We start from the raw sequence: 23,686 nt of genomic DNA, 5'->3' as shown, positions 1-23,686 counted from the left end.
TCACTACTAGCCACTGATTGGTCAGAGAATCCCACCCACCCCGTTGTTATCCCACCCACTTAACTTTAGTACTACTTTAGTGGAAAAGCAAACCATACCGTACCGTACCAAACCGTTCCAACACCGTACCATGCGGTACCAGCAGTGGAAAAGCAAACCGGGCCAAGCAGGGCCGAGTAGAGCCGAGCCGGTACTTGCAGTGGAAAAGTGCCATAAGCATGACAACCGAGTTCCTCTACATCAACTCTATCAAACCATGTTTTCATGGAAGCAATGAAAAATAGAGAAGGTTTGAATTTGGGAAGTGTTTGTGGGAATTTGTGTTCATTAAGCATTTATGAGATCAGGTACTGATGTTGGACCAGAAGACTTGGCTAAGAATTGGTGTTCCAATTCATCCCTAAGGTGGCCAGTAGAGTTGAGCTAACAGCAGTACAGTCAAGTATCTGTACACCAACTTCATCAAAACCATGTCTTCATGGAAGCAATGAGAAAAGGAAAGGTTTGAACTTGGGAAGTGTCTATGGGAACTTATATCTATTGAGCATTTATGAGATCAGGGACTGATGTTGCACAAGAAGACTTGGCTTAAAATCCAATTAGTCCCCTAAAGTGTTCAGTAGGGTTGAGGCCAGGGCACTGTGTGGACCACTTGAGTTCCTCTGCACCAGTGTTGGGGGTAACTAGTTACAAAGTAACTAATTACAGTAACTAAATTACTTTTTTTGGTAACTAAGTAAAGTAACTAGTTACAATACTAATATTGGTAACTACACTACTTTACTAGGCTATAGGAGGTAACTACACTACTTTACTAGACTATAGGAACGCGCTTACCTGCGTTACCCAAGCCGTGCGATACAATCGTTATTTCGAAGAATAGAGAGGGATGAAGTTTATGACTTTTTGTTGCACTTTATGTTTTATTCTGTTTTTTCAGGTTTTGTTCTCATGTTTCCCAAAGCCTGTGTTTATACAATAAACTCTATGCAGAAAGAGTGTCATGTATCTTCTTCTACACGGTCAGTTAAGAAAGAGGAAAGTAAAGTAATAAGTAGTGAAGTTACTTTTCAAATGCAGTAACTAGTAAAGTAATCTCATTACAATTTACAGAAGTAACTAGTAACTAGTAACTAGTTACATTTTTTGAGTAACTACCCCAACACTGCTCTGCACCAAGCTCATTAAAACCACTGTCTTTATGGAAGTAAGGAAAAAAAGGGAGGAAGCCGAACACTGGGATCAAAGTCACTGTTAAAAAGTTTATTAGTTTAATAATTTATAGTTTATTCTTCTACTGCTTTGCAAGTTCACCAATGTCATTTTCCATTATGTTTCACTTAGTAAACAGCTTCTTTATATGACGTGTAGCTGGGAGTGCAAGGCCATATTTTCTACTGAGGAGCATTGGGTCATTGGGTGCATATGCCTTTATGGAGCTGGCTTTGTTGTACAAAGATTTTTATTGAGTTTTTCAAAGTTAAATAACAAAAGGTAATGCACCGAAGTGCAATTAAAATGATAGAAATCTATGGTACAGCATGTAGCACTGAAACGTTTTTACTAGCTTAAGCAATCACAAAACTATACAAAGTTCTTTAATAGGCAAGGGCAGATTCAGAGAGTATGCAAATGCAATACTATTACAAAATGCAGATCAGTAGGGAAAGCATTGCTTATATGGTTGTACACAGGGCTGCCGCTAGAAATCCTGGGGCCCCATACAGCCTACCTGACAGCCCCCCCCCCTTCCACCAAAAATATCAAAATTATATTATCACCCCCTCCCCCAATCCCTCTTCCTAGCAGAAATCCCTCCCAATCACCTCTCACAGCGCAACCCCCCCAGATCCCTCCACAAATTCACAACCCCATCCCCGTACAGAGTTCAGGGGTTAGGAATATGTTCAGGAGAATGCTAGATACAGAATGCAGGGTTCTGGAGTGCATTATGCACAGGGTTCAGGAGAGTGCTAGATAGGGAGTAGTGCCTTACTAAGCTGACCAAGATTTCCCATAGATGCAAATGTTAGACAGGGAGCAGTGCCATACCAAGTTGACCAAGATTCTCCATTGAGGCCAATGTTAAAAATCGGGAGTAGTGCTATACCAAGGTGACCAAGATTCTCCATTGAGGACAATGTTAAAAATAGGGAGTAGTGCCATACCAAGCTGTCCATAGTAGCGAATGTACGTAAATGCCTCTGTACTGCACCTCTTCCCAGCTGCTACAACCTCTGTAACACACACACCTCTCCTCTGCCCTTATCTTCCCCCAATGGTCCCCCATCTTCCACATGATTACCATTCTAAAATACCTTTCTGTTGCTTGCATGAATTTGACAGGTGCAGTCTCTCATTGTGGCTGCATAGTGCACACCCAGCTGGTTTGTTAGCCAATCCCTGGCTGTTCTAAATGTTCCCACTGCTGCAGGTCCTTCTGAGCTAGAAGGTAACATTTATCACCAGAATTATGCCGGACAAAGCCTCTGTACAGAGGGACAGTCCTGCCCAGGTTGGGAGGTATGGTGTCATCCTACCGATCTTCCTGCTGTCCGGGCCCCCCTATGTGCCAGGGCCCCATACAGGAGTACTGGCTGTACCCCCCTGATGGCGGCCCTGGTTGTACACTTCAAGGAAAGAAAGAAAAGAAAAAGAAAAAAAAAGTAGAGGGGGAAGTGGGGGAAGGGCTCCAACTCCCTGAGCAGGGGGGTCGGAAACCAGAGAAGAAAGGGGAGAGGCATAAGAAGGCCACCAACCGATTAAGACAGCCTAAAGAGTGAAAAAAAGGGGCGAGGAGAGAATCAGGAGGAGAAGTGGAAATGGGGACTTGCCTGGGGAGAAAGGAGAAGAAGGTGGGAAAATGTCTTACGCGGTTCAATTCATTGTGCTGTCCCAGAGAGGGCCGAGCTAATGGTCTTATCAATAGCAGGGAGCGGTCCAGACTTAGCTGGTTGTTGAAGTTTATTCAATGGTCCCATACCTTCAGGAACTTGGAGTGGGTGTCCATGAGAATGGACAGGAGCTTCTCCTGCACTATAATTCCCATAAGGCACCGCCTAATCTCAGCAAAATTAGGGAACAGGAGCTGGCTTTGTACACAGGGGTACAAACATGCTGGGACAGAAAAGGGACTTCTCCAAAATGTTACTACTAGGTTGGAAAAAGTACAATTCTCTTTCCCCCTCCTACTCTCTCATATTCATTCTCTCTAATTCTCTACTCTCTCTCTTTGATGTCTGTCTGTCTGTCTCTCTCTCTACTCTCCTTTTTCTTCTTCCCTGAATTTTCTGCATCCCGCACTTCATCTCTGCATCCTTTTATTTCCCTGTTCTTTCCTTCCTCTTTATTTGAGAATTAAATCACGCATGATTAACATCACTGCGCAGGAAGTTTGAGCAAAACAACATTCTTGTACACAGTGTTCTACTTTCTCTGCCTCATGGGGTTTCCGATTAGTCAAATTTTGTGCATTACTCAAATATCTGTATTTTGGGTCCTAAAAGTTGTAGTGTTGGTGCAAATACTGCTTCGAGGTAGTGTTTGTATGTCTAATTAAAAAAAAAAAGTTCTGGAGATATACACAAATCCCCCAATGGTCTCTTTTTTGGAGGAACTGCTCCTCTATTAAAACCGTATCCCTCAGCTGTCTCTGCAGCGGGTCCCCTTCCTGCCCTCACATTAGAGTTCCCCGCATTCCCAGAGCCCCCTTTACATCAGAGTTCCCCTTTATAGTACATCAGAGTCTGCAGGGTTACCCATTACAGTACAAGGGTAAACTCTGCAGACCCTGCTGAAAAGGGAAACTCTGCAGACCCTGTTGTAAAGGGGAACTCTGCAGATCCTAATATAAATGGGAACTCTGTGGACCCTAAAGTAAAGGGGAACTCTGTGGACCTTGATATAAAGGGGAACTCTGCTTACCATGATGTAAAGGGGAACTCTGCAGACCCTAATGTAAAAGGGAACACTGTGGAATGTGATGTAAGGGGGAATGGTGCAGACTCTGGTGTAAAGAGGAACTCTGATTTAAGACATAGGTCACCAAAGTCCTCCTTTAGATCAAAGTTTGCAGAGTTCCTCCTTACTCTGGTGACCAGAGACCCCATTATATCAGAGTTCTCCTTTACACCAGAGTCTACAGAGTGAATACACTAAGGTAAAGGAGTTCACTGATGTAAGAGGTAAGTGAGGACACTGATAAAAGGGAGAACCTATATATCAGTGTCACCCCTTACCTTAGGGCCTCCACTCCTCCCTGCAACAGTGATCCCCCACAGAGTGACTGACTGCCCCACAGAGTTTGTGTGGTATGGAGCTGTCACACACTGACCTCTTATTGGCACCCCCCCCCCCTCCCCACACACACACATCGGCACCTACACCACATTTTATTGCATGTCAAACCACATGGTACTGCAGCACCATAAAGCTTGGTGTGGCGCGATTAAAAAAACGGGGCGAGACTTCTTTCCCTCTTTCTCACAGATAGGGCAGTCCATTAAAATGAATAGGCTACCCTACCCGGGTTGTGCGCACACATGCACAGATCTGAACCAAACCTCATATCACAATTCCAGTCTTTCCTCAGCATCCTCAGTCCTATCTTCACATCATTCAATCCCCTTCAAATTACTGTCCTCAGGTCCCCCAATACAATCCTCAGCCCCCCTATTACTGTCCCCAGCCCCCCATATTACTGTCTTAAACCCCCATTACTGTCCTTAGCCCCCCTCATTAATGTCCTAAACCCCCCCATTACTGTTCTAAACCCCCCCCATTAGTGTTCCTAGCCTCCAGTACTGTCCTCAGTCCCCCCCATTGCTGCCCTCAGCCCCCCATTATTGCCTTCAGCCCTCCCTCCATTCATCCCCCCCCTATTAATGTCCCGAGCCCCCCATTACTGTCCCAAACCCCCCTTTACTGTCCTTAGCCCCCCATTACTGCCCCTAGCCCCCCTGGTAATGTCCTAAACGCCCCATTACTGTCCTAAAACCCCCTCATTACTGTTCTTAGCTCACCCATTACTGTCCTTAGCCATCCTACTGTCCTCAGCAGCCCATTACTGCCCTCAGCATCCCCTATTACTGTCCTCAGCTCTCTCACCTTTATACCACCCCCTCATCGTTAATGTCCTGAGCCCTCCATTACTGTCCTAAACCCCCCCCCCCCCCATTGCTGTCCTTACCCCCTCATTACTGTTCTTAGCCCCCAACTGCTGTCCTCAGCTTCTCTCCATTAATGTCCTGAGAGACCCCATTACTGTTCTCAGCCTCCCCCACTAATGTCCTCAGCCCCCCTCCACTACTATCCTCAGTGACCCCATTACAGTCCTCAGCTTCCCCCCTGCCCCAATATTGTCCTCACTCTCCCATTACTGTCCTCAGCACCTCTATTACTGTCCTCAGCCCCCCCCCCCTGCATTAATGTCCTCAGTGATCCGATTATTGTCCTAAGCCCCCCTCCATTAATGTTCTCAGTGACCCCATTACAGTCCTCAGCACCCCCCCATTAATGTCCTCAGCCCCCCTCTATTAATGTCCTTAACCTCCTCCATCAATGTATTGAGCCCACCCACCATTATTGCTCTCAGCCACCCCTCCATTAATGTCCTTAGCCCCCCTCCATCAATATCCTCATCCCCCATTATTGTCCTCAGCCCCCTTTATCAATGTACTCAGCCCCCCCTCCCTCAATGTCCTCATCCCCCCATTAATGTCCTCAGCTCCCCTCCATCAATGCCCTCAGCCCCCCCTTCATCAATGTCCTCAGCTCACCCCCAATAATGTCCTCAGCCCTTCCCCCCTTCATTAATGTCCTCAGCCCCCCCCCCCCCATTAATGTCCTCAGCCCCCCTCCATCAATGTCCTCAGCCCCCCTCCATTAATGTCCTCAGCCCCCCTCCATCAATGTCCTCAGCCCCCCTTCATTAATGTCCTTAGCCCCCCCTTCATCAATGTCCTCACCACACCCCCCCAATAATGTCCTCAGCTCCCCCCATTACTGTTAATAGCCCCCCAAATAATGTCCTCAGACAGATCACCTCACGTAGATGGCTCCAAAATAATGGCAGCGGCTCCTAAGTGACAGGACCGTGGCCCACCATGATGTGACGGGGAGGCCGCCCTGGCCCTCTAGAACAGGGGCGGGGTCACAAATACGACCCCTAATGTTACACCAGTGCCCCTGGCCTTCGGCTGCCTACCTGAGGTCTGTAAGCCCAGGAAGGCAGGAGAATTTGTACTGGGACACACACAATGACCTGGGGTAGTAACGAAGATTTGTAAGGTGATTTGAGGGGAAGATGATTTGTAATGGAAGTGGTGATTTGGGGGAAGGTTTGTGCTGGGAGGGGGGATTTTTGGTGGTGGGGGGGGATTTGTGCTGGGGGGGGGGATCATTTTTTGGTAAGGAGATGATTGGTGCTGGAAAGATTAATTTTAAGTGGGAGGAGATGGTTGGTGCTGGCAGGAGGGGTTTTGGGTGGGGGAGATGGTTGTTGCTGGCATTGAGAACCTTAGATGGGGGGGAGGAGAATAATTCGTTCTGGAAGGGGGGGGCTAGGGGTGATGGGGGATTTGGGGGGGGGAAGGGTTTAAATCTTTTTGTTTGGTCAATGTAAAATAAAAAGAAACTTCACTGGATTGCACAGCAAATAACACAGCCCAGCATTTCTGGGAGGGCAGGCCAGGCAATGAAACTGTATCTGTGGTCAAAATGTAAAAAACATATATTCACTTCCACATTGTATTTTAATTATTTCTGGTTTACTCCTATTATTCTGAACTCTCAGAAACCACCTACACTGTGATCTCTTGTAAAATTCCCCCCACAAGTTGTGTCATGGACCCGCCCCACAAGTTTTGTAATGCGATTACTGAAAAATTATTAGCCCCATAAAAATAAAATTAAATTTCCCACCCATCCTCGTTCTTTTAACAGGGGCCTTACCCCCAGGGAGTGGGAAGGACTGCCTGGGCACATGACCAATGCGATTGGCTGTCACAGTGATCACATGATTAGAAGCCAGTACCGCCACCTCCCAATCATTACTATAGACTGGAAGCTGTCTATGCTCAGTCACTGTGCTAGGAGCGTGCAGTGAGGGCGCTCGTAGCACAGAAACCTCAGATGCCCATAGATGCATATGTGCATTTTGTGGGCATTAAAGCCCATCTTCTTTGCTCAGGAAAAATGCATTAGATGGAGGGCAATAGGTTCAGGGCTGTCTTTAATTATGATTGGACCCTGGGCAAATATTTTCTTGGGCCCTCCCAAACCACTTATTAACTATTTGCAGCCAGTGTGGGCTCAAGGGGCAGCTGCTTTGGGCCCCACAACAATGACTGGACCCAGGGCAGCTGCCCCTTTTGCCCTGTGGTAAAGACGGCCCTGAATAGGTTAAATAAAAAAAACGGATTTTATGCACTACGCACATTTGATCCAAAGCTGCCTGTGTAGTACTTCCCTTTTTACCACTAAATGTCCTAAGTCTTCCAGTTTGAGTGACACCCATCATCATACACCCCATGTCTCGGGGATGAAAGGGCGCGGAGCAGTGACCCAGAGAACCGGGCCTCGGGGTCACTGCTCCGCGGCCTTTCATCCCTGAGACCCCAAAATTTTTATCAGCTGTAGAGGAGCGTCTTGGCTACATGTGATACAATTTTGGGGTCTCCAGCAGCTTTGGTTCGCCCGTGACAGCAATTTTCCCGCGACGGTGTGTGCGTCCCACCTCAGCCCCTCCTCCTCTCAATCAGCTGTTCGCTAAGTCTTAGAATTTTCTCGGACCTTGAAAATGTCTTGTGCGCATGCGCACCGGGGCTCGCACCTGTCGGAAGTGACGAGGTCCGGAATTTTCATGGGTCCAACAAAATTTTAGAACACCGGGACAAGGTCAGAGAGCCCAGTGTGAACGTGCCAAACTGCGCCCCCCTCCCAAGATGTATAAGCATGATGTGTCCACATAATACCCCAAGCTCAAATACCCGCCCCCCCTCCCGAAAAAAATTCACTCCTTCTAGCACAAGTCCTTTGCCATTAAAATGTATCCTCCTAGCTCATATCTCCCCCCCCCCTTCAAATTTCTCCCTCAGCACAAAATCTCCCCCTTCCAACACAAAAACTCTCCCCCCATCTCCTTGTGTCACACCCCCCCCCCCCCTCACCTCACATTATACCAGAGTGCCCAGGGCAGCCATCCTGCCCACCCCTTGTCCCAGCCCTGCCTCAATCCCTAAACCAGACATTTTCAACCAGGGCTAAATGGAACCCTAAGGTTCCTCCGGAGGTTGCTAGGGTTTCGTTGAGCTGTGCCTGTAGATTTTCCATCTGATGGTACCAGCAAAATTCCGGGGCCAACACCACTTGGCAGAACTAGCGACATTACACCAATGACCTTTATCAGTAAGGTTGGAATTCTGACCACCACTGTAGGACAGGCATCCTTGCCACTGGCCGCCACAGTATGGGACATTCTTCCCAATTAAATGGTTTTAGCAGGGGTTCCCCAAGACCCGAAACTGATTTCAAGGGTTCCTCTGGGGTAAAAAAGTTGATCAAGGCTGATCTAATCTGTAGACTTGCCCAGGATCAAACCCAAAAGGGCCAGGCAGCTAATATTCTTAGAAGGAGGTCAGCAATAGCAGCTGTTGTATCTTCTGTGCTTACAGTTGAATCAGATTATGGAACCTCAGCTCAATCTGAGAACCAGAGACTGGCTGTGCCGTGTAGCTCCACCAGCAGTTACCGATTCAAGCCGCTCATCACTTTTCTATCAGAACTTCAAAGATGAAATGTTCAAACACATCTTTCCAGCTTGCTTCATCAGCCAGAATCCTCCTGCAAGTTCTTTAGATGTCACCCAGAAAGTCCCCCTCCTCTTCCTCCTCTTTAGATCTTTCTCTCTCTTGAAGCAGTATGGAAGAATAGAAAGTGAATCTACTGCCCTTCAGCCAGACAACAGTTAAATGAGGAAGTGGCGGCATACTGGGTTTAATGCCGGCAGAAGCTGTGGCTTAGAGGGCTGCGCTGGAGAGATCCTAAAGCCTCGTGTTTAATGTACCCTGCAAGGAATAACAGATACGTGGGTACATCACAGACATCACACGGGGGAACTGAGAAGGAAAAAAAAAAACCCACAGCAAATCTCAGTAGAAGTTCTGATGAAATTCTAATTTTTTGACTGGTTGTCTAGTTCTTGCCATTTTTGTGCCAAGCGACTGTCATTTTTAGATACAGCTGCCTGATGACATGGGATGTAAAAACACTTCCTATATCAACTTGCAGAATATTAAAGCAGGACTCAAGGTAGATAAAAAAAGGCCTAAAATAACACTTTCGCTGCTGGAGAAAATATTATGGGGTAGCAGCACTAGCATCAGCGCAAGCGCCAGCATATAAACAAAATCCCAGCCGCTTGACTAGCCAGGTGTCAGGTCACCTGTAGGCAGGTGACAACTGCATCCTGTTGGAGGCAGGGGTGCAGCGCAAGGTAGTGAACCCGATAGCTGACTGCTGCAGATGGACAGGAACGTAAGCCCAAGATTCCCAAAGGGCGCGGAGTCTAAGACCCAGCAGGTGTTCACCAGAGCCTCTAGTGGTGAGGGTGGACTTGGCTGCAGCTGGGCCCAGGTCGCGGTCCCTGGGGTCCCCCGGGTCACGCTCCATAGGGAGAGAGGAGAAGCAGCCACTCAGGACACAAAGGAAAATGATGGGTAAGCCGAGGTCGGGGCAACAGACAGACAAGGGTAACCAAGGGACAGGCCGAAGGTCAGGGTAACAGGCAAACAGGAACAGGAATAAGCCAAAGTCGGTACACAGAAAGGTAGATCAAGCACATGGCAGACAGGAACAGAACTAACAAACCCTGTTGAACAGCAAAGCAGACCTGCAGTGCGCTGGTTAATATAGTCCTCCTGGAATGGCCTGGGGTGGAACCAAACAGGGAGGAGAGATGATAAAAGCAGCCAGAAGGAAGAGTCTGGCCTCTAATGCAGACATGAGGATAAGGTAAGCTACCAGACACTATTGCATGTCCATGACACCAGGTTTTAGTTTACATTTTTAGCCTAGGCTGCCGGCCTTCCTGTAGAAGTGATTTATTACCGGTGATGCCCCCGCCTGACCTTCCCTTCCATGTGTCCTGGGCTTACCTGTCCTTCCTGGGTGCTGAGGACCTCCATGGCAGGTGTGAGAATGGAGAGCGGCGACAGATCAGCGAACAAATGTTTGCTGATGTTCCTTATAAAGTATGAACCTGGAAGGGCTCAGCTCTAAACACTTCTGGGTTCAGAGCTATAAAACCCTGACTTCTCTGGTACTGCAGAGTATAGAGGGGATATTTTAGTTGTCTAATACAGGGATTCCCAAACTACGGCCCTCCAGTTGTTCAGGAACTACAATTCCCATCATGCCTAGTCATGTATGTGAATGTCAGAGTTTTACAATGCCTCATGGAATGTGTAGTTCTGCAACAGCTGCAGGGCCGTAGTTTGGGAATCCCTGGTCCAGTAGATCCCTGATGTCCTCTTAACCACTTGCCGCCCGCCCGCCCGCCGTCAATTGACGGCAGAGCGGTGCGACCATTATCCTGGGAAGACGTCATATGACGTGATCCCAGGAAACAGGGCAGGCGCGCGATCGCGTGCGCGCCGCCCTGCACTGCCGGTGTCGGGGTGTCCCCGGGACACCCCCCGTCACCGGCAGGGGGGAAACAGCCAATGGGCGTGGCTGTTTCCCACGTGATCGGCTGTGTTCCAATGACACAGCCGATCACAATGGAGGCGCCCACAAGATGACCGCGCATGCGCGATCGGGAGTGCGCAGCGCGGTCATGTCGGTGGCACTGTGTTCCGTAGGAACACAGCTGTCACCGGCACTAGTAAACAGTCACTGACAGTGACTGTTTACTATATGATCGGCTGTGAATCCATTCACAGCCGATCAGAAAATGTAAACAAAGAGCAGTAACTGACTGTTACTAGCTCTTCTCCCCTCACACAGTTTCCAGTGTGAGGAGAGCAGAGCTAGAAACAGTGAGTTACTGCTCTGTACACCTGTAAAAAGTAGAATCACACAAATAAATGTCCCCACACAGTCCTCAGCCCCCCCCCAATGTCACCTGTCACCCAACAGTCACCTCATCAGTGCCCAGAAATTGACACCCATAAGGCTACGTTCACATGTGAGCGTAGCGATCGCGGGCAGAATCACCGCGATTCTGCGCGCGATCCGGAAATCATTGCAAATTGCGGGACCCCTGTGCGTTGCCCGTTTTTTCAATAGCACCCCAAATGCTGTGCGATGTTGCAGCGATTTCCACCTGCCGAATCGCGGTAACATCGCGCAAACAACGCATGACGCCCAAAAAAGGTACAAGAGCTTCTTTGGGGCGTCATGCGTTTTTTGTGTGATGTTACCTCGATTCGGCAGGCGGAAATCGCAGCAACATCGCACATCGTTTGGGGTGCTATTGCAAATCACGGGCAACGCACAGGCGTCCCGCCATTTGCAATGATTTCTGAATCGCGGGCGGAATCGCAGTGATTCTGCCCGCGATCGCTACGCTCACATGTGGACATAGCCTAAAGTTCACCAGTCACCAGAGACTGCCATCAGTACCGCCGTGCACCATCGCCCGTCACCTGTCACCCATCAGTGACCATCGCCCATCACCTGTCACCCCATCAATCACCGTCACCTGTCACCCCATCAGTCATCGTCATCTGTCACCCTATCAATCATCGTCACTAGTCACCCCATCAATCATCGTCACATGTCACCCCGTCAGTGATTGTCATCTGTCACCCCATCAATCATCGTCACTTGTCACCTCATCAATCATTGTCACCTGTCACCTCATCAATCATCGTCACCTGTCACCTCATCAATCATCGTCACCTGTCACCCCATCAGTCATCGTCACCTGTCACCCCATCAGTCATCGTCACCTGTCACCCCATCAGTCATCGTCACCTGTTTGCCATATACATGCAATCACTTACTGACCGCCTAACGACTATATGCGTCGGCCATTAAAAGCTAAATACTGGGGTTATGGCAGCAGATAGCCCCCATAACCCCGGTATTTTTTGAAACGGCGGGCGGTCGGCTTTCAGATAAGGGTGGTCCAAGTGGCGGATTCGCTGCGGAATTACCCTTACGGTGCAGGGGAAGAGGTGCACCCCCCCCCCTCCTGCCGCGTCCCAGACGTTTTCCCAGCTTACCGGACCCGCCTTCAGCGGGGAAAACTATCCGGTCCCGGATCCTCAGAGACAGGAAGTCGAGTGAGGGCAAGATGGCCCTCACTCGACTCTATGGTCTTGGAGGACCGGAGCTACGTCAAAAGACGTTGCCTAGCAACCGGTTTAAAGGGCCGCTTTTTTTTTTCTTTTTTCTTTTTTCCTCTTTCAACAATTTTTTTTTTTTTCTTTTTTAGTGTAGTTGTGAGGTGTGAGGTCTTTTTGACCCCAGATCTCACAATAAAGAGGACCTGTCATGCCTATTTCTATTACAAGGGATGTTTACATTCCTTGTAATAGGAATAAAAATGATCAAAACATTTTTTTTTTTTAAACTGTGTAAAAATAAAAGAATAATAAATAAAATAAATAGGAACAAAAAAAAAAAAATTAAAGCGCCCTGTCCCCGTTAGCCCCGCAGAAGCAAACGCATACGCAAGTCCCGCCCACATATGTAAATGGTGTTCAAACCATACATGTGAGATATCGCCGCGATCGTTAGAGCGAGAGCAATAATTTGAGCCCTAGACCTCCTCTGTAACTCTAAGCTAGTAACCTGCAGAAATTTTTAAAATGTTGCCTATGGGGATTTTTAAGTACCAATGTTTGGCGCCATTCTGTGAGCATGCGCAATTTTGAATCATGACATGTTGGGTATCTAATTACTCGGTGTAACATTATCTTTCACATTGAAAAAAAATTGGGCTAAATTTACTGTTTTTTTATTTTTTAGTTCAAAAAAGTGAATTTTTTTCAAAAAAATTGCATTTGGAAGACTGCTGCGCAAATATGGTGTGATAAAAAATATTGCAACGATCTCCATTTTATTCTCTAGGGTCTCTGCTAAAAAAAAATATATAATGTTTATGGGTTCTAAGTAGTTTTCTAGCAAAAACAATGATTTTAGCTTGTAAACACCAAGAGTCAAAAAATAGGCCCAGTCTTAAAGTGGATAAATGGACAACTTTGTGAAAAGTGCTACTTGGATGTTAGGCCTATGTATGTGGCCAGGCTGTGAAAAAGTGTTACATATGTGGTATCGCCATACTCAGGAGGAATAGCAGAATGTATTTTGGGGTGCAATTTTTGCTATGTACATGCTATGTGTTAGAAATATTGCATAAATAGACAGCTTTGTGTAAAAAAAATGTGTTTTCATTTTCTTTACACATTTTCCAAAAACTTGTGGAAAAAAATGACATATTCAGAAGACTCATTATGCCTCAAAAATTATACCTTGGGCTGTTTGCTTTCCAAAATGGGGTCATTTTATGGGGGTTTCCATTGTCCTAGTGCTCCAGGGCCTTCAAAGGTACGATAGGTTGTCAGGAAATTATATGTGTAATTTGTGCTCCTAGAATGCCGGACGGTGCTACTTGGATGTTAGGCCTCTGTATGTGGCCAGGCTGTGAAAAAGTCTCACACATGTGGTATCGCCATACTCAGGAGGAGTAGTAGAATGTGTTTTGGGGTGTAGTTGCAAGTATACATATGCTGTGTGAGAGAAATAACCTGTTAATACGTCAATTTGTAAAAAAAAAAAAAAAAAATCTTAATTTTGCAAAGAGTTGTGGGAAAAAATGACAACTTCAAAAAACTCACCATGCCCCTTATTAAATACCTTGGAATGTCTACTTTCCAAAAAGGGGTCATTTGGGGGGTATTTGTACTTTCCTGACTTTTTAGTGTCTCAAGAAATGAGATAGGCCTTCAGTACATCAGGTGTGGTCAAGTGTGATCAATTTTTAATGATTAGCACCATAACTTGTGGACTCTATAACTTTCACAAAGACCAAATAATATATACTTATTTGGGTTATTTTTACCAAAGATACGTAGCAGTATAAATTTTGGCCAAAATTTGTGAAGAAAAATTACTCATTTGCTAAATTTTATGACAGAAACAAAGAAAAATGCGTTTTTTCACAATATTTTCAGTCTTTTTTTTATTTATAGCACAAAAAATAAAAAACCCAGTAGTGATTAAATACCATCAAAAGAAAGCTCTATTTGTGTGAAAAAAAGGACACAAATTTTTTATGGGTACAGTGTTGCATGACTGAGTAATTGTCATTCAAAGTGAGAGAGCGCTGAAAGCTGAAAATCAGTCTGGGCAGGAAGGGGGTGAAAGTGCACTGTAGGCAAGTGCTTAAAGATGACCTGTCAGCTGCACTATGCTATTACAAGGGAATTGTGATAGCAGAAAAAAGAAAAGTATTTAAAATAATGTTTAATTAAATAAATAAAAGAACCTTAAACCGTTTTTAAAACCCTACCCCCCCCCCCCCCATGTACACACATATATGAATGCAAACACCTGCTTTGTCTTTGCATGTGTACAAAAACACAGATTGCGCCACATATATAAAAGGTATTACCAGGGAGTGAAGATTCATCCGCCATCATTCACTGTGAACTCTAAATTTGTAATGGCTTTTAACCACTTAAGCCCCGGAAGATTTTACCCCCATTCCGACCAGGGGGTATTTTGCGATTCGGCACTGCGTGAATTTAACGCACAATTGCGCGGTCGTGCGACGCTGTACCTAAACGAATTTGACGTCCTTTTTTTCCCACAAACAGAGCTTTCTTTTGGTGGTATTTGATCACCTGTGCGATTTTTTGATCACGCGCTATAAACAAAAAAAGAGCGTCAATTTTGCAAAAATAGCAATATTTTTCACATTTTTTTATATGAAATTCCCCCAAAAAAAAATGTAAAAATCAAAATTTTTAAAAATTTTCGGCCAATTTATTTTATGCTACCTATGTTTGGTAAAAAAAATCGCAAAAAGCGTATTTTGATTGGTTTGCGCAAAAGTTATCGCGTTTACTAACAAAGGGAAAGATTTTTGTCATTTTTGTTGTTTTTTTTTTTAACGCGTAATGGCGGCGATCTGGGATTTTTTTTGCGGTACTGCGACATTGCGGCGGACAGATCGGACCCTTGACTGACATTTTTGACACTTTTGGGGTTACCAGTGACATTTCTACAGTAATCAGTGCTATACATATGCACTGTTACTGTAAAAATACACTGGTAGTGAAGGGGTTAACTTTATTTGGAAGGGAGGGGCTGTGTGTGTCCCTAGGGGCGTGGTTTCTACTGTGATTGGCTGTGGCTCTAGCTGTAAGGACACTGATCAACGGATCTACATACCAGATCCGTTTTATCAGTGTCTTTGCAGCGAGGAGAATGACAGGCAGTTTGTTTACACAAGCTGCCTGACATTCTCCCTCTCCCCCGCCGATCGCCGAGTGACCGGCGGACATCGGGTCCGCTGGTCACACGCGCGGGGGGGTCCGTGACCACGCGGGAGCGGGAGCGCGCCCCGGGGGGCGCGCGCTCGCTCCCTAGACCCTCACAAGCAAGCAACGTAGCCCTACGTTAGTTTGCCTGTGAGGGGCTGACCGCCGACGTAGATAGTCGTGCGGCGGTCGGCAAGTGGTTAAAGTGTAGCTTGTGGACAGTTTTAGGTGCCATAGCTTTTTCCATTTTATGGCAATTTTGAGGCTTGACATAATTTATATTTTACAAAAAAAATGTAATGAATAAAAACTGAAAGGAAAACTGCACTTGCATGGAAATCAGTTTCAGATCATCTGATTGTGAATGATGCATAAACTGCTGCAGTAGTGCACTCCCTCACTGCAATTTTAAATCACTACTGCAGCGCAGTCAGTGCAAACTGCTAGAAAAAAAGCAAGACAAACAGCTAGACAGTGGCTGGCTGGCTGGCACCCTGTGATGGGTGGCTGCCTGGCATCCTGTGGTGGGGTGAATGGCTGACTGTGTGGTGGGTGAATGGCTGACTGGCACCCTTTGGTGGCTGGCTGGCTGGCATCCTTTGGTGGGTGGCTGGCTGGCACCCTGTGGTGGGTGGCTGGCTGGCACCCTTTGGTGGGTGGCTGGCACCCTGTGGTGGGGTGAATGGCTGACTGTGTGGTAGGTGAATGGCTGGCTGGCACCCTTTGGTGGCTGGCTGGCTGGCATCCTTTGGTGGGTGGCTGGCTGGCACCCTGTGGTGGGTGGCTGGCTGGCACCCTGTGGTGGGTGGGTGGCTGGCTGGCACCCTTTGGTGGGTGGTTGGCTGGCACCCTGTGTGGTGGGTGGCTGGCTGGTACAGGCCCAGGGCCTATGGCTGGTTATCTGGTATAGGCAGGGCCTGTGGCTGGCTGGCTGGTACAGGCCTGTGGGTGTGTGGGTGGCTGGCTGGCATGGGTGGGTGTATGTATGTGGCGGCTGTGTTAAACACACTGAGTGCACTGTATACTCACTGTCCCGAGACTCCCCGACTCCAGAGGAAGCTGAGGGAAGCGGCCTAAGAAGGCAGAAGCTGTCCCAGTGCGAGGAGGCGTGTGGCACAACAAACCTTGCCGATAATCGGTCGATCCCTACTAACACAATGGTCAACCTGGTCTGATCACTTGTAGATATGTTGGCTATATATGACCAGATACAATGTAATGATCATTAATTAGTTACATGTTATAGGAGTTTTCTTTTGTTATGTGTATTGCTTCATCTGAGGAACAGCACAGTGTTTTCAATGTAGAGTTCTCTTTTCATAATTATAGCAGTGGAAGTGAAACCATCAAACCATGGGAAACATGCTGCTAAAATACAGCCAAAGCATGTGATATCCTGTACAAATGTGATAATATTCTCAAAAAGGGGCCTTGTATATATTTTATGGAGCCGACTACCCTACTGCCCTTCTATAGTGCTATAGTTCAGTATTGTATATTATAGTCTAGTAGTGTATAGTATAGTAGAGTTCAGTATAGTATAGTCCTGTTTTGTATTGTATAGTATAGTGTAGTACAGTATAGTACAGTATAGTATATTGTAGTATAGTATAGTATAATATAGTATATTTAGTATGGTCTTGTATTGTATTGTATAGTCTAATATTGTATTGCATATATAGTCTAGTCTAGTATTGTATAGTATGGTAAACTATTGTCGGGCATTTTATATTATAGTTTAGTAGTTTAGTATAGTAAGGTATAGTATAATCCAATATAGTCTAGTATAGTTTAATCTAGTCTAGTTTAGTTTACTATTGTATAGTATTGTCTTGTATTTGTAATATAGCATAGTATTGTATAGTCTACTCTAGTATAGTATAGTATAGTATAGTATAGTATAGTCTACTCCAGTCTAGTTTAGTCTAGTCTAGTCTAGATTTGTATTGTATAGAACATTCTAGTATAGTATTGTATATGTAATATAGTATATTATTCTATAGTCTACTCGAGTATAGTATAGTATAGTGTATAGCAGGGCTTTTTTTCTCAGAGAATAGGTGCAGGAACTTACCCTCCCCAGCCAACTCTCTACCCCATCGCCCCCCCCTCTCCCAACCCCATCGCCCCCCCTCTCCCAACCCCATCGTTCCCCGGGAAGAAGTAAAGCAGCGCCAAATCTGCGTATTGCTCAAGGCCCAAAAGGCACAGAGTACTGCACTTAGGAGCACATGACACACAGAGCTCAGGAAAGTGTACTCTGCAGTGATGAGGTGTGTGTATCACACAGGGAACAGAAAAAAAAATCAGCACAGGGGACAGTACATATCTCCTCCAATGTAATTATTGCTCACCTCTGTACCCCCCATTTACACCTAACCTCTGCAACCTTTGTCCACAGCTCATCTATGCCCCCCATCTACAGTTCACCTCTTCTTCCCTCCCATCCACAGCTTACCAATTCTTCCACCCATCCGCAGCTCACCTCTTCTTCCCCCCCGTCCACAGCTCATCACTTCTCCCCACTGTCCCCAGCTCACCATTTCTTCCCCCGTCCACAGCTCACCACTTCTTTCCCCGTCTGCAGCTCACCACTTCTCCCCACTGTTTGCAGCTTACCACTTCTTCCCCTATTCGCCACTCACCACTTCTTCCCCCATCTGCAGCTCACAACTTCTTCCCCGTCCGCAGCTCACCAGTTCTTCCCCCCGTCCGCAGCTCACCAGTTCTTCCCCCCATCTGCAGCTCACCACTTCTTCCCCCCTTCCGCAGCTCACCACTTCTTCTCCACTTTCGCATCTCACCACTTCTTCCCCCCAACCGCGACTTACCACTTTTTCCCCCTGTCCGCAGCTCACCACTTCTTCCTCCTTTTCCGCAGCTCACCACTTCTTCTCCCATCCTCAGCTCACCTCTGTACCTCTGCCCACAGTTCACCTTAGCACCCCCCCCACAACTCACATTTGTACCCCCTGTGACTGTCAACAACTCAACTCTGCATCCCCCATCCATGACTTACACCCCTAGTCCACAACTTCAGCTTGTCTCATCCCCCCTTCTACATTTCACTTCTGCAACCTCATCTACAGATTACCCCAATCCACAGCTCTCATCCCTTCAACCGTCTAACTTTCACCTCTTCACCCCCTGCCACCTCTAAACAACCTGTCAACCCCCCCTTCCCAGCTCTTGCCCCTGTAACACCTGCCCACCCCCCCCCACCTCTCCCCCTTTACAGCTGTTACCTTTTCTCACAACTTCGCCCCCCTCTTGACAAATTTCCCCCACTGCAGTTCCCAGCTGTCACAGATGCCTCTATGCACAACCACTCAACCCGCTCCCCTCGCCCTTTCCCTCTGTAGCTTTTGCTCACCTCCTGTTGGTGCAGCTGTGCGCTGGCTTTTTTCTAACACAGTGCAGCATCGTTCCGTCCCGTCCCACCCCACCTGACAGACACGTGTAGCACAGAGCCAAGGAGGAGCTTTAGAACACTTCACTGGGCTCTGAGCTACACACATCTGACAGGCGGGGCGGGGCCGGGTTGGAAAGGAGCCTCCACTGGAAGCTCCATAAAAATGAAAAAATGCAGCAGTCACGATGTGGGGACTCGGGACACCCAGTGACACGTGCACAGCTGTACACATGTCCTGAGTGCCTGGCAATAGGACACAGAAGCCAGTGGAGGAAGGGAGTAGTGCATGTTCCGGCAGAAAAATGCCCTGGTGTATTGTATAGTATAGTCTAGCATAGTATAGAATTGTATAGTCTAGTCTAGAATAGTATTGTATAGTATAGTACAGTAAAGTATATTATAGTATAGAATTTTACAGTATAGTATAGCCTAGTATACTATAGAATTGTATAGCCTTTTCTAGAATAGTATTGTATAACATAGTACAGTAAAGTATACTATAGTATAGAATTTTACAGTATAGCATATTCTAGGATTGCAGAGTATAGTATAGTATATTATTGTATGGTCTAGTTTAGTCTAGTTAACTGTAGTATTATATAGTCTAGTCTAGTCTAATCTAGTATTGCATTGTATAGTATAGTCCAATATAGTATTGTATAGAATAGTATTGTATAGTATAGTGTAGCACCCTCTGGTTAGTGTGCTAGTGTACATAGTTGTTGGAGTAGGTAAATTAGCCTGACCATGAGCCAGGCCTGGGCTGAATCTGGGTCAGGGATGAGTGACTCAAGGAGCCTGGATGACTCATCAAGAAGCACCTCTGGTAACCTTGGAGAAGCTTCCAGAAGTGGAGGAGGGAGTCTGGAAAGAGCTGATTGGAGTATGAATGAGGGCTCCAGTCAATTCCCAGCAGGTGGGCTGGCAGGGGGCAGGCACCTCTTAAATACTCTTGGGTCAGGCCAGCAGGGACAGTCAGGTGGAAGCTGGAGATGGAGTGCTGAGGAGGATGTTGGTGCCCCTTGTGGACACCCCCTAGTCTAAGGGGGGGTGACCTTGGGCCTGAGGCTTGGGTGCTGGAGGAATGCTCAACAACACACAGAGGAATTTTTGCCTGGATGCACGGGAGCAGGTGTGAGGGCAGCGGGAGAGAGTCAGCACGTCCAGGAGCTCTCCAGGGAGAAGTCAGCCGGGCGGGCTGGTGAGTGTGCAGTATGGGAGGACTGTGGAAAGAAGCCAGGAAGCAGAGGCGGGCTGGCCCGGGGGGCAAGGTGGCAATTTCCCCCCGGGCCGGTCTAATCCCCCTCAGAAAAGGCCGCTCAGTTTGGGGTCAGTCCCGCCGTCCGTCGGTACGGTATGTCGCTGCTAGTCAGTAAGTCACAGTAACACACGCTGTCACTTCCTGCCCTGGCCCTGCCCTGGAGACCTGGTTGCTAGATCACCGGCTGCTTAGCGTCTAGCAACCAGTGACGTAGCGGTCTCCAGAGCAGAGAGGAGAGGAGACCCATCATGCAAAGCACCGTAGGCCGTCCTCCGTGCCGATCACTGGCCCCAGCCGCCCGGCCCCTCCCACCTCCGGCTCCTCCCTCCATCCCATCAACGTGGGGCCGATGCAGAAGAGGTGGCTGGCCTGGCCTAGTAAACTGCAAGTCTGCAACGGGCAACAGCGGCGGGTCAGCGGCAATCCAGATTGATTCTAGTGAAGTTGCCTGCTGCGGTGCGGTGGACAGTGTCTGTGAGGTGGTCGGGACTGGAGAAGAGCAGCGGCAGCCAGTGAGTGACAAAAAAAAAAAAGTGACATGTGGACATTTTTAATTCCCTGTACTTTCCCCCTGGCACTGTCACTCGGAGAAGAGCAGCCAGTGAGTGACCAAAAAAAAAAAGTGACATGATGTGGACATTTTTTCCCGGTACTTTCCCCCTGGCACTGTATACAGCCTGTATATTGATGTATAGCTGTCCCTGGCACTATATACCTGTCTCATACCTGTATTATACAGGTATGAGACAAGTATTTAGAGCCAGGAGCAGCTATACATCAATATACAGGCTGTATACAGTCCAGTTAAAGAGGTTGTAAACCCTTTTTTTTTTTTTTTTCTTTTTGACCCTGCAAGAGAGACATAATGAGCTAATATGCATCGCATACTAGCTCATTATGAAATACTTACCTTAGAATGAGCCCCCGCCGTGCCGCCCGTTTAGCTGGATGACGGGCGACATGTCCAGTCGCCTGTCTTCCAGGATCGCGGCATCCGGCCATCTGATTGGCCGGAGCCGCGGTGACGTCACTCCCGTGCACAAGCGCGGGAGCCGACGGTCACGGCACCGGACTCTGAAGAAATGGCACCAGCGGCCGGTCCTTCAGAGCGCATGCGCCAGTAACGTCACTGGCTGCATGTAAGGTAAATATCTCCTAAACGGTACATGTTTAGGAGATATTTACACTACCTATAGGTAAGCCTTAATAAAGGCTTACCTATAGGTAAAAGTGTCAGAGGAGGGTTTACTTCCTCTTTAAAGAGATATTTACCTGACATGCAGCCAGTGACGTCACTGGCGCATGCGCTCTGAAGGAACGGCCGCTGGTGCCGTTCCTTCAGAGTCCGGTGCCGTGACTGTTGGCTCCCGCGGCTCTGGCCAATCAGATGGCCGGATGCCGCAATCCCAGAAGACGGGTGACTGGACATGTCGCCCGTCATACAGGTAAGCGGGCAGCACGGCGGGGGCTCGTTCTAAGGTAAGTATTTCATAATGAGCTAGTATGCGATGCATACTAGCTCATTATGGGTTTCTCTTTCAGGTTGCAGCAAAAAAAAAAAAAAAATAGTTTCATGGGTTTACAACCTCTTTAAAGGTATTGGGTCCCTGAGGTCCCCTAGGGCTCCCCCTTGTGTCATGGGAGCGTAAGCTGGCCGCAAAGGAGGAGGTCACATGTGTAGATCTCAGCCAGGGTTCATGCTGGGACTTGCAGTCCTTTGCTTTTGGGGATGTAATCCCCCCAAAAGTGAAGGACTACAGGTCCCAGCATAAGCCCCTCAGAGCTCAGCATGTGTCACCCACCCCCGATCCCCCAACTAGTGCAGGACTACAGGACCCATTCATCCAGCTTAACCACTTCCAGACCGCCCACCGCATATATAGTGTGGCAGGGCGGCCTGGCTGTGCAAAATCACATACCGATGCGTGATTTTGTGCACGGGTTCTAGGGGACGCGACACAGCGGGAGTCAATCAGCAGGTCACCTGCGATCATGCAGGAGAATGACAGAACGGCGGTCTGCCTTTGTAAACAAGGCAGACGGCTGTTCTGTCACGGGAAGATGGAGATCTGTGTTTCAGCTGGGCTGAAACACAGATCTTTTTATTTTCTCTAGTACATCCATCCCCCACACAGTAAGAAAGCATTCCCTAGGAGCAAACTTAACCCCTTGATCACCCCTAGTGTTAACCCCTTTCCTGCCATCGTCATTTATACAGTAGCAGTGCATTTTTTAGCACTGATCACTGTATTAGTGTCACTGGTCCCCAAAAAGTGTCACTATGTGTCAGATTTGTCCGTCGCAATGTCGCAGTCCCACTAAAAAGCTGGGCATGGATGGTGAGTTGATTCGGTAGTTCAGCGGGCCACTTGACCGGACTTGCCCCCCAGGCTTAAGGCTGCCAGCCCTCCCCTGCCAGGAAGGCTAGTGAGAGAGGCAGCTGTGGCCAGGCGGGCTGGCAGTACCTAAAGAGGTGGTGCTGGGATCAGTAGCCACAGTATTGTAAGCAGGATACTGGGCTTTGATAAACAACCAAAGGGGCCTGTGGTCCCTGTCTGTAAAGGACTTTTGCTTGATCTGAGTGCTTTTGCCAGATTTACTAAAGTGTTCCAGCTGAGTCTGTGTATTTCTACAAGTGAAGTGCTGGAGGAAGAGATGGAGTGTATATAGGAAAAGTTGTCCCTGAGGAGTTTTCTGAATTCAAGTGTGCATCCCATAATACCCCTACACCCCATCCACGTTTTATCCCCTCAATAAAATACAAACAAAAAGTGCTGGACTGTTTCCTGACTCAAGTGTGCCTGTGAAAATTTGATATGCCTGGCTGTGCAGGGTGGGGGATCCCAGTTTACCAGCGGCTTCTACGCGGGGTGCATTACATTATTATAGTGCAATAGGCAAGGACCAGTGTTGTGTGCTGGTACAAGTGCAAGAATCACACAACATGTACAGCCGTGGCCAAAAGTTTTGAGAATCATACAAATATTCATTTTCACAAGTCTGCTGCAGTTTTTATGATGGCAATTTGCATATACTCCAGAATGTTATGAAGAGTGATTCGAATGAAGTCCCTCTTTGCCATTAAAATGAACTTAATCCCATAAAAAAAATTTCACTGCATTTGTGAAGAAAGCTTCAGGGCCCCAAAGAAAGTCCAGCAAGCGTCAGGACCATCTCCTACAGTTGATTCAGCTGCAGGATTGGGGCACTACCAGTACAGAGCTTGCTCGGGAATGGCAGCAGGCAGGTGTGAGTACATCTGCATACACAGTGAGGCGAAGACTTTTGGAGGTTGGCCTGGAGTCAAGAAGGGCAGCAAAGAAGCCACTTCTCTGCAGGAAAAACATCAGGGACAGACCGATATTCTGCAAAAGGTACAGGGATTGGACTGCTGAGGACTGGGGTAAAGTAATTTTCTCTGATGTTCCAAATATTTGGGGCATCCAGAAAAAACCTTGTCCAGGGAAGAAAAGTTATGTGCTACCATCATGCCAACAGTAAAGCATCCTGAGACCATTCATG

Source organism: Pelophylax lessonae (genome assembly GCF_965119305.1).
Source record: "Pelophylax lessonae genome assembly, chromosome: 12".
NCBI lineage: Eukaryota > Metazoa > Chordata > Amphibia > Anura > Ranidae > Pelophylax > Pelophylax lessonae.
This window is presented reverse-complemented; position numbering follows the sequence as displayed.